General features: G+C 52.0%; 1 protein-coding gene across 3 annotated transcripts in view; it reads right to left on the bottom strand.

Annotated features, from left to right (window-relative positions):
• Positions 1 to 13,978, bottom strand: part of LOC138182921 (protein Wnt-6) — a 72,646-nt gene that overhangs the window by 21,930 nt on the left and 36,738 nt on the right. The window contains exon 1 of one of the 3 annotated variants that reach the window (XM_069119360.1): positions 20 to 1,259. The exons of the other annotated variants lie outside the window; for them this stretch is intronic. The gene's annotated coding sequence lies outside the window, so the exon portion shown is untranslated. Of the gene's footprint in view, positions 1 to 19; positions 1,260 to 13,978 lie in introns of those variants that run through there. 3 annotated transcript variants of the gene reach the window in all.

Genomic DNA, 13,978 nt, shown 5'->3' on the forward strand with positions numbered 1-13,978 from the left:
TATGGGTGAGACTAATTACCGGGGAATGCCGCTCCTCCGACTCTTCTTTGCTCCTAAGACCGCGTCTCTACCAGACCAGTTTTCAGAGACGAGTGGAGCTTCTCTTAGCCCACCTTCGTCTTCGTTCATCGTCGTTCGTCCTTTCCTTTTTCGCCTTTTTCTCCTTTTTCGACTTTTTCGCCTCCCTTTTCCATCCTCTGACCCGCGCCTGCGTTTAAACGTTAATTTGCGCCGACGCGTCGTCGTAAGAAGACGTCGATTCGACCGACTTTATCGTAATCGATCTTGCTAGCGATTACCTCGCGGAGAGGGTCCTCGCGCGTTCCTTGTAAATTGTTCTTCGACGATAACGTCCGAGCGGGACCAAGGAAACAAAAAAAAAAAGATGGAAAAAGAGAAGGAAGAGTATTTTCGAAAAAGAAGAAAAATATCGGGCGAGGGTGTTCCGCGGGATAATGGAGAAGGAAGAAAACAGGCGTGTTCCCACGAGCCATCAGCACGGAGAAGGGTGTCGGAACAATACCGAGTCCCGTCCTCGGACATCGTTTCGACATTAGCCTGACCTAACAATTTGGAGCAAGCTCACTGCCCCTGCTACCACGATTCCTCTTCGTTAAATGCCATTATACGTTTCACTTGGACACCCGGTCGTCGCATGAGTCGTGAATTCCTGAGAACCTGCTCGAACCTGGATGGGCAGCAGCGTGCCGGTGGCGGCCACCGGTGCCGCTCGAAACGATAGAGGCGGGCCATAACGCGCAGCCACGAACAGATTCTTCTATTATGACGAGAACGAATCGAGAGAAAAAAGGACCGCCGCGGTAACCTACGCGCGTGACGAACTCGCTTTGATAGAGCCGTACACGCTGCTCTCTCGATGCGTTCGATTCTTTTCTCGTCCATCCTCGATACGTTCGTGTCGACGATCGAGAGTATAAGCCTCGCGATTGCGCGCAAATAGAAAAAAGAAAATAAAAAAAGAAAAAAGGAAAGGAAGACATTCCTACGTCTCGAAATCCAGCGAGTATCCTCGAGTTTGAAATCGATTCTAACGAATCGCAGGAAGAAGAAGAAGAAGAAGGAGAAGAAGAAGAAGAAGAAGAAGAGAAGACGAGATGAAGGGAAAAAGGAGAGAAGGAAGGAAGAGCATGGGAGGACCCGCAAACAGTTTTTGTCGCAAACCTCGCAAGGCCGCGTCGCAGACGGTCAAGCGGGACCTCGTGACCGAGTAGTGGACCCGAAAGCCGCGGTTGGGACCGATGACACGGCATCGGTCCCACGACAAAGAAACACCGAGACGAGCTGGATCCGGCTGTTTTTCTGCCTCCTGACGTTTCGCCAATTTATTGCGCCTCTCCCTGTCATCCACGTTCCGACGTATCCTCGAAGAATTTCGCGTTGGCCGATCGGCGCCGGGACGAACCGTTCTCCTTTCGGTGATTTCGTGCGACGCGTCGAGCCGCGGCTCGAATAAATCAACGGGAAAATCCCGCGGAAGGATACGGGACGTGATGGAAAGTGGCGTGAGATTCCACCGGCTTTACGCGAATCGATTCCCAGTCGGAACGATTAGACGCCGATAATTATGGCGAGGGTACGTGACAAACGGTATCGGGGCTCGAAGCTCGTAATTCCCGATATCGGAGCATTATCGAAAGGTCCGGGGCAACTGTCAGCGCGCGCCTATACAGCTTCGAGGTAGGAGATATCGAAACTAATAATTATTCGATTCGCGTTTCATTCCTAATTACCGAAGGCCACCGTGTCGAACGGTTTCGAAAGAACACGTCGGGGCTGCGTCGTTAATACGAAACAGATATCGATCGGCAGCCAGTTCGTACAGGTAATAAGCGCACCGTTGCCGAGATGGAAACCGATTCGAACGATCTCGAATGGGCGTTTACAGCTCGGCGTTTTGCGATCGAAGTGGGTAAACAGATGCCCGAGCAAACGCGCCGTAGCAATTACACGGCACTTACAGACCCGCGTATAGAACTGGCCTCGAGATACTCGAGTAGTTTCTCTCTTCCCTCCTCTTTCTCTCTCTCTCTCTCTCTCTCTTTTCGTCTCTCTAAGTCCCCCACTTTTTGTCGTCCCTCTCTTCGCGGCCGCGTATACCTTCGCGTCCCCCTGTTCTTCCTCACCCCTCGATCTTCTCTCCTTAATCCTTTCTTTTCCTCTCCCTCTGCCATCTCTCCCATCGCCCCTTTCCCCACCTCCAACCCCCTGGTTCCCCCGAGTTTCCACAATGGTAATTACGAGGCAGTCCGCTCGTAAATTTCACGTAGGCTAAACGTACGCACGGGCAACCGCGAACGCCGCGTGGCCACTTTCTATTTCCCATAGGATCTCTGTCGTGCACGCGGTCCGCAGCCATAGAGGAATCGATACGTTCCGATCGAGAACGGCCGGATTCGGCGACGGAGAAGGGAACTCGATCCAGCTGACCCGCGCAGGTTAAACGACTCCGCGAGCCCCGTGTTCTCCACTTGTCCCCTGGTTTACCTCTGCTCGTTTCTCTTTTCCCGCTATCGTCGTCGGTACCTCGATTCCGATCTGCTCGAGATTTCCTCTCGTTCTCGCAACCAACGTCCGCGATAGTACACGATCGATCGCGATCACGACGTCTATCCGCGCGCAATTTTTCGCACGGCGGATCGTCCATGAGCTCGCGAGCGATGTTAACTCTAGGATCGAAAGGATCTGACGGCCGCGCGATACGTTGTCCCGATGCGGGGCACGCGGACGGATAGGCAAACTGAACGTGTTGCGCCGAGCAAAGGCCAGGGGGCGATTGTATTTCGTGGAATCGGCGTGGAGAACCCACGCGAAGGTCGTCGGTTCGACACGAGACATCGACGAAAGAGGGAAGCGATCGTGCTTGTAAATCGCGAGTTTATAGGCCACGGCCTAACAACGAACGTTCCTTATGAAACGCTCGTGTTCCCTGCGATCCGTTGCGTTGTATCTCTCGAATGCCTGTCCGATTTATTGCGTTAAGAACGAGTCTCGGCCGGCGATGAACAGCACGCGGAAGCACGCATCCACAAGAAAAATAAACGAGGAAAGAGAAAGGAACGGAACTGGAGAACCAGAGAACTAGAAACGGAGTATCGCGTCCTTCTGAGAGCAGCAGCCTCGAGATCCACTAAATGTTCGAAACGTGTCTCGAGCGCATCAAAAGCGGACCTGGCCGCAGGCCGGCGTTATAATTTCAGGCAGTTTCAGGGAGGTCCTGGGCCCGAGGGCCAAGCGAGACCAGTTCAATGAAGTCATCAGCTAGTCGGAGCTGGGGTGCTCTGTTATTATACCGTGGTACCGCGCCACCATCCTCGTTTCTTTCTTCCACCCAACCAGTCCTGTCTGAATATCCTTGCCTTATCCGCGGATTTCTCTCCAAGCTGCTCCTCGTACCGACCGAATACTTTTGTCGAGACGAACCAGAGGATCGAAAGAAGGAAGGCAAAGAGAGAGATAAAAAAAAAACACTCAGGCGGTCGATGAAAAATCGAACGTTTCGAATTTTCGGTGGAAAGAAAACGACGGCGATAACGTAAATGATAACGATCCATCGTCGGGTCCAAACGCCGACCAAGTATGCGGAAGTGGCGATTAGAGGACCGTAAAACGATTGAAACCCAAGGGATACGCGAGTAAATAGAAGCAGGTTTCACGACAGGTTTGGAAGCAACGTTAAAACAGAGATAAGCTTCGAAGGGTATATACGAACGAATCCTAATCTGATGGCTGGCAATAAGACTGGCGAGGGTTTCCTTTACAATCGGCCCGAGGGCCAATTAGATCTAAAGTTCTTAATCCGTTTATCAGCCGCGCCACGATGCACGAGTCCCTTTCATCGGAACGGATAAAAGAGCTTTCCAGCTTCGATCTCGGAAGTTGGAATCCGATCCGTGAGGAATGCGCCTGTGTGTACGTACCCTCGGGAATACATTAAGCGTTAATAGACTCGTCTTCGAAACGGAGACTAAATCGTGACGCAACGAGAGGCGTTCGCGCGCGCCTGCTTGCGCTGAACAAGGTGCGTTGCGAGAAACGCGAAAGATGCAACGATTAAATGCCGGGGCGAGTACGGCGACACCGTATGGTTAATGAAAAAAGAACGCGAGAAGGAGAAAGAAGGAAAGGAGGAGGAGGTGAAGGAAGAGGAGGCAGAAGAAAAGGAGGAAGACAAGGGAGATCTCTTACTCGTGGGTAAAGATGGCTTGGCTGTTGATAGAGGGTATAAAGGAAGAGCAGAGGAGGGAAGTAGAGGGGACCTGTTGGACCACGGGGGCCTCAGGCATGGCATTCGTGTGGATATTAGAGCGATTGTCGTGCCTGATTCGGTACGGTCTTGAAATAAGGCCCCCGCGGGCTGACAGCGGCGAGGGCTCCTCGTACAAAACCGGCTAACGGTGCCCACCCTCCGACTGTTCTGCACGAGAGGCCCCACCGTCGACTTCTCTCCGACGCCTTCGAATACCCTAATCTTCCTTCCTCTCGAGCTTCTCCAGCCACTCTCGCTTCTCTCTTTTCTTTCCTCGTTCCATCTTTCCATCTATTTTCGGGTTGCCTTGCGTTCCGTCGCGGGACACGCACACGTCGCTCTCGACGCGCCCTCCTAATTCGCGGGAGCAACCGTGTGCTCGCGTTCTCTCGATTCCTTCCAAGTCGAGTGAGTGGTCTGCGAGGCAGAACGATATTCGTCGCCAAGCTCCAGCGAATCGAGTGGAAGGACAAGGATGAAAGAGGCAGCAGCTCCTTCCGCGATTCAAAGTCCTCCCCCGGAGGTCCGGCGGTTGTTTCGTCCTCGTCTCTCCCTCTGACCGTGGTCCGTATCATCCTCGGGGCCGACGTACCGGTCGGCATCGTGTGAAGTCCGGCCGAGCCATTATATCCCCCTTGGCCGCCTTCGAGGTGTATATACCGTCCAGGCATCTTCGGTCACTGCGAGATGCAAGGAGGGAAAAGGGGTACGAGACTGCGGCAGTACCAGCCGGTGGGAGGGAGGAGACGCGATTCGCCTCTCTTTCACCGTCGTCCGCCTTCCCGGCCTTCCTCGCTTCTTCCTCTTTTCCTTCGACGCTGCTGAAACACAGAAAGAAACGGCCGAAAGGAAGAGAAAGGGAAGAAGGAGAGAAAAAGCGGCGTGGATCGGGATGGAAAGGGATGCAGGGTGATGGACGGGGGCCGGAGGGGAAAGTGCGTGCTGGATCACGGAGTCGAGAGGTGTCGGAACCCGCATTAAGGGGGCGGAACGCCTCGAAGGGGCCCCGAATTATGACGTCACGGACCGCACACGTCGCGATCAGGTGAACCGAATACAAAAATGAATTGTTCGGTACGGAGCGCCGGAATACGGCGATCGTGCGCCCCTGTCTCCCTGTGTCGTCACTAGCCTTCCTCGCCAAATTTCTAACGCGCACTCGCTTCTGGAATTGCTTCTGGACCACGCGTCGAACGTCGAGGCATCGTCGTCGGGAATCCGCACGCGGAAGAAAGGAAGGTCTTCCGTTCGTTGACGAGAGACCACGTCCGAGAATAAGTAGTCGTCAATTTGGTCGGATTCATTCTCACGGGCACAGACATTAAAAGTAAAACGTACGCTCAGCAGGTCGTGCCATTCTAGCGGACAGAAGAATCATTCGGTCGATTATAAGATAATGCTGGTTCAGCGAATGGAAAAAAAAGAGTGATCGAGCAAGCGAGGAAGCGAGAGAGAGAGAGAGAGAGAGAGAGAGAGAGAGAGAGGATAGAGGGCGGGGAAAAGAAGAGACGGGGAGAGAAAGCTCCACCTTTAGAAACGATCGTTAGATGTTCCGAGGAAGCCGCAACGCTGGTGAAAGAGAAAATAGGCGATACAAGGAGAAGATCCAGGGGAATAACAGAGAGAAACCGAGAGAAAAATAGAAAGGATCCGTGGGGATCGGCTTCATTCATGAAATCCTTTATGTCGCTGGATTTCGACGAAAATTGGTTCCCACAGGACTGGAGACAATGAGAAACATCTTTTACGACTGCATACCCGTAGGTGGCCAACTCATTGTGAGCTTTAAGGTTGCATTACACGCAGCGTTCGAGCGATCTCGCGCGAGAACAGCTTCGTCATAGGTGCTTGCTTTCGTCTCTTTGTTTTTTCTCTTCGAATCTATGATTCGGCTGTTTTGCGACCTCTAGCCGAGAGAAGATTGAGTTATCGAATTCCTCCGTAATCTTTCAGGGAAGAACGTTCCCTCTGAAGGGACGCCCATTCTGCACCTATTAGTCAGCTTTCCGCAGTCACGACGTCATTACCCGCGATAAGTAGAAACTTGAAAACGTACTTTCTTGCTCATCTAGAAGGTGGTAGCGTGGGAAAGGGTCAAACGTCGTAGCCGCAACGAATCGCAAATTGGTCCGATTCGCGGGCAATCGATTTGCCGCAACATACCCGATGCATGGCGAAATAGAAAATCTGCACAGCACCGCTCAATTATCGTGACATCGTGGCGTGCGTCGTACGCGTCGGAACAAACGAACGAAACTCGCTTTGATTTAGGTACTCGGCAACGCTTAACGCGCGCCGTCTCCGTTCCTTCTTTTGCTTTCTCCGTCTCCGGCACCGACAAACGCTATGCCAGTTTGTAAAACTAATCCGTACGTTCGATATCGTCCCGTATAGCAGGTATCGTTCGTCATTCGTCGACTTAGGTACGAGATATCGCGCATTAAATCCTCCTGTCCCGGCAGCTGCTGCGAGAGCCAGCGATAAATATAGTTACGAGCTAAAATCGCTCATTAATTATGTACACAAATTCATATATCCGAAACTGCCACCCGTATAAGCGTAACGAAGTCGACTTGGGCGGTGGTGAAAACGTCGCTGGACAGCGAAAGCCAAAGCAAAGTAGAAGAACAAGAGGAAGAGAGACGGAGCAACGACTACCCGCACAAATGAGTATTTATGAGCCCGCCACGGCTCTATATTATGCCTCATTTTGCCGGAGGATCGATTAGCTCTAATCGAGATGTACAAACAAAACGTTAATAAACGTTGCTCGTTTCTCGTCCCTCTTGACTTCTTTCGCGAAAGCCTGTACCAGGCAACAGACGGCGAAAAGAGAGAGAAGGGGAGCTAGAAAGAAATTAACCGGCTCTCGGATCGAGCGTGTGCTCGCGCGTACGTATAGGTATTCCCCGTGTGTGCTCACTGGCCGTCGCAAGCACGTGACACGTGTTTCTCGCACGTGCTGCACGCACGTGTACGTGTACGTGAGTTCGAGAGCGCCTCACGATTAAGTATCGATTAGTCTGCGCGCGAACGTTCGAACGACGCGACTTCCGACCAACCCTTTCATCTAGAATAAACTGCCGCCTGACGAGAAAGCAACAACGTTTTGCAGAGGCGCGATCGAAACCGCGCCTGAATTTTCGTTAGCTAATGCGCGTAACTCTGACACGAGGTCCGATAATGGACGACGAAAAAATACGAACGAATGCGTTTAACGAGACGTGACAAAAAGAAAAGAAAAGAAAAGAAACGACGAGGTTCGCGAAGAAATCGCGCATGCAGACCGATTCGCGTAAAACCTACGTTATATCGTTGTAATCGATGCAAGTGCAGCGAATGGATCGCGATAAATCCTGGGACGAGTCCCCTGGGACTCAACGGGTGGTTGGAACGTCGATCGAGAAATCGTGAATCTCGATCGACAGCGAGCGGCCTGCGAAGAAACGCGTAAGTCTGGTTGTCCACGTAGATCGGCGGGTGGTCTCGCGTCCGATTCGCTGAAATCGCGAAACAGGAACAACGACTCGTGCTGTTTACGACTCGCGGAGATGAACACGCGTCTCGCGATAAGCAGCCAGCGATCGGCTATTACAACGTTACGCGTCACTCGGCGAACCGCCGCGGCGTTTCAACGTTGATACTTTGAATAACGGATTAACCGGCAACAGAAATCTGTCCGCGATGAAATCACGGTAGGGCGAGACGACGGACCTACCGCGCGCCACTTTGATACTCCTCTCGATCTTTCGTGGCACTGGCTACGATCCGATCGACTCTCACCGATCGCATCGCACGGCGCTCGGATAATAGAGCCGCATCATCGTATTTAATAATCGTACAATGGTCGACGCGAACCGATAAGATCGCGATCGTTTCGGTAGACGGGTGAAGGCTCGATAAGCCGTTCGGCCCGTAATAACGCAATTAACACTTCTTTGTTCGATCAATTTTCATCAGCTTGTCTTCGCGGCTGGTCGCGAATCGAAAAAGGTTCACGCAGAGAAAGGGATACCCCCGTCTTGCGACGCGAGTCTCGCGTACCGTGTTCGCGTTCGCGTTCACCTTCCCTTACCCAGTCGCTGACGTTCGCCTTTCCCGATCTTCCACGATAGCGGCATAAAAACGCGCATCACTGGGATCTCCGGCCAAACGCTGCATCGTCGCGTCGTCCAGAAAAATATAAAGTATGTATATTATATTAACTAATATATTTCTCTTTGTAATTCTCGGACACCACGAAGTGGTCGATACACCGGCTCGAAGCCGGGGCTCGGGTTGATTACGATCGTTTACGACCGGTAAATCATTCGCCGACTCTCTTTACTTTTTTCCCTTATTCGCGAAACGTCACGATAGCCCTAATCGTTGAAACCGGTAGTAAAACGATCGTTACTAGTCGCGACAAAGAAACCGCCACCTTCCAGAACAAACGAGCCAATAAACTCGTTTTATCGGTCCCCCTTCCTTCCGTTTTACTCGACGTTCCTTTGAAACCTCTTGCGTACCCCTTCGTTGCGTATTTAACATACCAACTAAATGCAGACAACGCTACAGATACTAAGAGAAACAACGGGATTCAAAGGGAACGCAAGCGGGGCGGAGGGAGAGTAGGGTTAAAGGAAAGGAACGCGTTTCTTCGACGATCTCGGCGTGGGTGTCGAGATCCTAATCGGATCTGGCTGCGAGTAGAACATCGACGATTAGGCTTCCTCCTGCTCGATCTTGGGACACGCTTGTATCACCGATTCTCATCGTTCTAATTCGAATTATACACGTATCCCTTTGGCCGTCGCCCTCCTAATTGAAACTTCGATAAAACGACCAGGAAATAATATGATATAATCGACGAAAGAGTAATCTGTAGTCACGAAGCGGTAATCGAAAGACAAGAATCGCCGACTGACTGAATAGGTAGAGAAGGAAGGAAACTGTCCGATCTATAGGATCGAGCCGGAGCTATATACATGTATACATACATACATACGTAGATACATATGCATGGCAAGATAGCTCCGCATCTACAGGGAGTGTGAGATCCGACAGCTTCGGAGGTGGCAATGAGCCTGGGTCCCGCCTGCCGCCACACCCACGCGCATATATCTTATTTTCCCTCTTTATTTATTCGAATTGCCGTTGGTCGAGGGCCACTCTTCGAATCCCCATGGCTCCTTTGCCATAATAGGCGAGCATGGTGGCCCATCGCCTCTCTGGCCTTCCCTCGATCACTCTGGCTACCATTCCTCATCCGTGGATGCTCCTTATTTTCAGCTACGCCATTTCCTATCCCTCCGACTACCTCCGCTGAAATGCTCGAACCTCGTCCGAGCCACCGCCTTTCTTCGCACACGCTGTCGTTTATCGGCTACTTTGAAAATTCCTTCGCGTTCGTCGATAATCGAGGATCGCTTTGTGCGAAAAACATGCATCGAGTGGAACGTAGCTCGTTACGCGCGTCCAGGCCGAGGTACAAACGACGAGAACAATGGGAAACTCGGAAGCGATCTCTTCTCATCGAGATCCTCTTATCCTCTTAAGTCATTACGCTGGATCGACGTGTATCGGCCTCCGGACGTACCCGGCCACAACGAAGTACTCTGTTCCGTATCGAAAGCGGCATTGTCCGCGAGACGAGCCGGTGCAAAAGAAGCAACACCGGGCAACGTTTTGCGAAAGGTTGGAAAACCGAAGCCGATAGTTGCCGTATTTTCTAGTTGCTGCTTGGGTAAAACTTCTTTGAAGTGTCGGGACATTTTACAGATGCGTGCGTCTGGATACGCACGAGAGCACAGGGAACAAACGAGTTCTTTTCGAGTTTTTCAGCGAGATGCGAGCAAGCACAGGCTCGTACTGGCGAATAATAAACAGTTGGAACGCCTATGATCCTCGAAAGCAGATTATCCGGGAGCTACTTTTAGCCGGCAAATCGATCATGCCCGAACGCACTTCAACAAGTGGCTTTTAACAGAAACGATAGCCGATCATCCGCGTTCGGTATCTCTTGGTCGATCGTGCGATCGAGCGTTACCATTTTGAAACGGATATCTTTTTGACCGGCGCTGCTGCTCATCCTGCAATAGCTTCGAAATCGCGCCAGCGAAAAATACCGGGAAGATCCTTTCTTCGGGGGCTGGACGATCCTCCCGTCCCTGTTTGGCACGCATCGTTTCCGAAGAAAGAAGAACGTCTCTCGATCGACAGCCGTTCAACGACGTGTTTCGTACTCGAATGAATGGGCTGCCCTTTCACGTCGGCCGTTTTACGCGCCTTCGTCCGAGATCGTGATCGCGAAACCCATTCCTACCGGTTCTCGAGTCCACGATCCACTCCAGCGAATGGAGTAGCGCGGGAATCTGGGTCAAACGAGGAGTCGCGATCGAACGAAATCGTTCGTTCCCGGGACGGTGGACGCGCCGCGCCGCTTCGCTCTCCCCGGGAACACCTCTTCGATTCTTTTCCGGTCGGTTCCCCGCATCACTGCGGACGTACCTTTTCATCGTACGCGTTCCTCCACGGTACGCTCCGTACCGAAATAATCGCAAAGAACAAGGCAACGAGCTCGTTAAAAGGATGGGGGCGTGACGACGACGTGCACGCACCTTTCTCTCTTCTTTCTTCTATGGAACGTGGGTGTTGCGCTCACTTGACGCACCGTTCTACGACATAATACTTAATGACGGGGCCGGTCGAGCATCCAGTAAATTCGTCCTCGGATGCGTTCGTCAAAGCGCACAATGTTCGTCCTTAAACGCAATAGGAAGTAGGGCGTTCAGACGAGTTCGACTTTCCTTCTACCGTGTTCCTTTTCGACCTGCCTTCTCTCTCACTCTTTCTCTCTCTCTCTCTTTTCCTCTCTTTCTCTGTCTCTCCCTCTTCTTATTCTTCTTCCCTTTTTAATATCGCTTCCATAAATGTATCGCGTTACCTTTACAAACCTACGCTCGAATCATTGTCGTGGTTGTTCGACAAACACGCATTCTTTCGGCCGAGAAAAATAGCTGGTTAATTATATCATAGTTATTGTAAAGCAGGCTGCGAAGGGTACAATGCAACCCCCGAGAAGCTTTCGGCGTTCACCCGGCAGGAATGCATATTATTAAAACATTCCGGACAGTTCTCTGTCTCGGCTCCCACAGCTTCCACCGTTTCCATGGTGAGCGGATCGCTGGAATTGCTAGGCTTCTCTCGCGCCGACACGGCGTATCTTTTAATCGGGTCCGGCTACGCTCTCGTTTCGAACCGATCCATAGCGAACAATGAACGCGCCGTTTATAGTTGGCGCGATCGTCGGCTCGTGATGGCAAAACGATAAGTCGCGCGGCTTTCTCCGCGCTTCTCGTTAGGGATTTCTCGCTCGGTTAACCGATCGACGTCTCAATCAATCGAGAATCGAAAAAGACCTGGGCCTCGTCTCGTCTCGTGGAAACGAGTCGTGACACGCCGTGCGGGAATCGATCGATTATCACGCTCGAAACGTGATCGTTTTTCTGGCACGAAAAGCGAAGCGAAACGCGTCTCTGACGAATCAGCCGGACCGCGTTTGTAAAATCGGTCGAAAGGGGGGAAACTAATTACAGTAGAGAGGAGGTCGACCAGTGGAACTAGACGCGCGAGACTGTTGAGAAAGAAAGCGAGATAAGTACGTGATACCCTTCGCGGTGACAGATAATTCGTTTATCGGGATTTTCATACCTCCAAGGGGCTGACACGAGCGAGAGCGTGACACGCGAACGACGCTCGACCAGACGGTAGTTTTCTTTCCGCCAACGTTACGCTCGAATCGTAGTACCCAACGTACGTGAGATCAAATACGACGAAACTCATAAATAGACGCGTTCTTGCGCAAAGCGGAGCAACGAGAGAGCCAAGTTAAATAGGGAGAAAAAACAGAAGAAAAAGAAAGAGGACGGAAGAACGCGGGACAGAGAGAGAAAGTGAGAGAGGGTTTGTACCCCTTTTTGAACGCCGGCCAATTAGGCTTCCGAGCAGCAGTGCACCAGGGCGCATTGCACGGCGATAGGATGATCGAGTGGTTCGATGGTATCGCCGCTCGCGTGCCAAGATCATGGTCAGGACACTCGATAGTCCGATAAGTAATGCACCCAGATAGGATGACAGAGGGTACACGTTGAAAAGGAGAGGGAGAACGATTCAAGAAGAAAGAGAGAAGTCAGCGAAAGCGGAGGAACGGAGAAGGAGGAGAAACTCCTCTGGAAGCACGAACGATCTTATCGCAGTGAGGTACCTGGCTCGGCAATGAGCGTCCACTACCAAACGAATGGAACGTGGTCGTTGGCTCTTGCGTGCAAGAACGAAAAAAATCGGATCGCGCATCGGCCCGCGTGCCCCGACAAACACTTTTTAACGATATCGCTTGCCGAGAAGTGCGCCACTGCACGACTACGAAATTCATTTACTCGGAGAACGTCGAGTTGCCATCGAGCGAACGAGGCATTCGAAACGGACTTTCCTTTTCCCTCAACTACGATTCCGATTCCCGCAAGATCGGACGTCTCGTTCGATCTCCGATCGCTACGACTCGCTACGACTAAAGACTATCGTGGCGCGCGGAATCGCGCGAGTTTCGTTGAATCACCGTTATCTTCTTAGGCGGACGAATGACGAGCGAACAAACGGCAGAGTACCGTACGAGATAAAACAGGAAAACCGATACGATAGTTAGAGAGGTTCACGCTCGCCGACGTTTCTCGTTTCTCGTTCGATCGCGAAGCGGCGCGTTCCCGTTTATCGCGGACGAACATGAATTCTAATTAGACAGAGGTAAATCGCGGCACGAGCATCGTCAAACGAGTTCCATGCGTTTCGATCCGCGTTTCTGGCGATCCTCTGGAGACCCCGACCGAGTACGCTTTGATTCAGGATGTCGTTTGATCTTCGACCACGTGGCACGTTGGGGTAACTATGCCGGAGCAACGTGAACGGGGTCGTTGCGACTAATTGCCAGCTCAGCGACCACGTCCGTGAAATCTGCTCTTCGACTGACACGATCGAACCGAAGGAACGATAGAGGAAAAAGGACAAAGGACTGGTCAAAGGTGGAACGGAGGGGAACGGAAACGTGGATCCAAGGGGGAGTCGAGAGTTCCCTCACTTCATCCCTTGTAATCGCGAAACCGAGACGAATGTTCGTTCGTCGACCGTTCTATCGAAAGCCTGGCTAATTGGCTGCGAACGATTGCCTGCGAACGAAGAAGAGACGCGATGGCCAGCCGAGCCGGTAAAAGTAGGTGAAACGTAGGAGTCCGGGCGTCGTCGATTCCCTTTCATTTGGATACGGGGTGCACGGGCGATGCACGAGCGGATTTCGCTTCCGTCAAGGAAGTAACTAGAAGTATTTTAGCGACGAAGGAACGGCGCAACCCCTGCGTGCGATTCAGCGGAATGTGCGCGCGCGTAACAGAATTGCACGGAAACGAGCGAAGAACGGGAGGGAAACAAACGGCAGGGTTGAGTAGGCGGAAAGCGGAGTCGGGGAACGAGATAAACCTCAATTATGCCGATTGAGCATCCTCCAAGGGATGCCAGGTAGGGGAAGTTCGCTCCTCCTACTTTTCCTGCCACGTGATCAAGGGCAACCTCCCTTTCTTCTTTCCTTCCTTCCTTCCTTCCGTCCTGTCTTCCGCTCTTTCTCCTTCTTCTTCCTTCCTCTTGGCAAAGGAGGAACAGAAGTGTGGCGTTCGGTCGTTGGAG

Source organism: Bombus flavifrons, chromosome 8 (genome assembly GCF_040668555.2).
Source record: "Bombus flavifrons isolate JBK064 chromosome 8, iyBomFlav1_principal, whole genome shotgun sequence".
Taxonomy (NCBI): Eukaryota; Metazoa; Arthropoda; class Insecta; order Hymenoptera; family Apidae; genus Bombus; species Bombus flavifrons.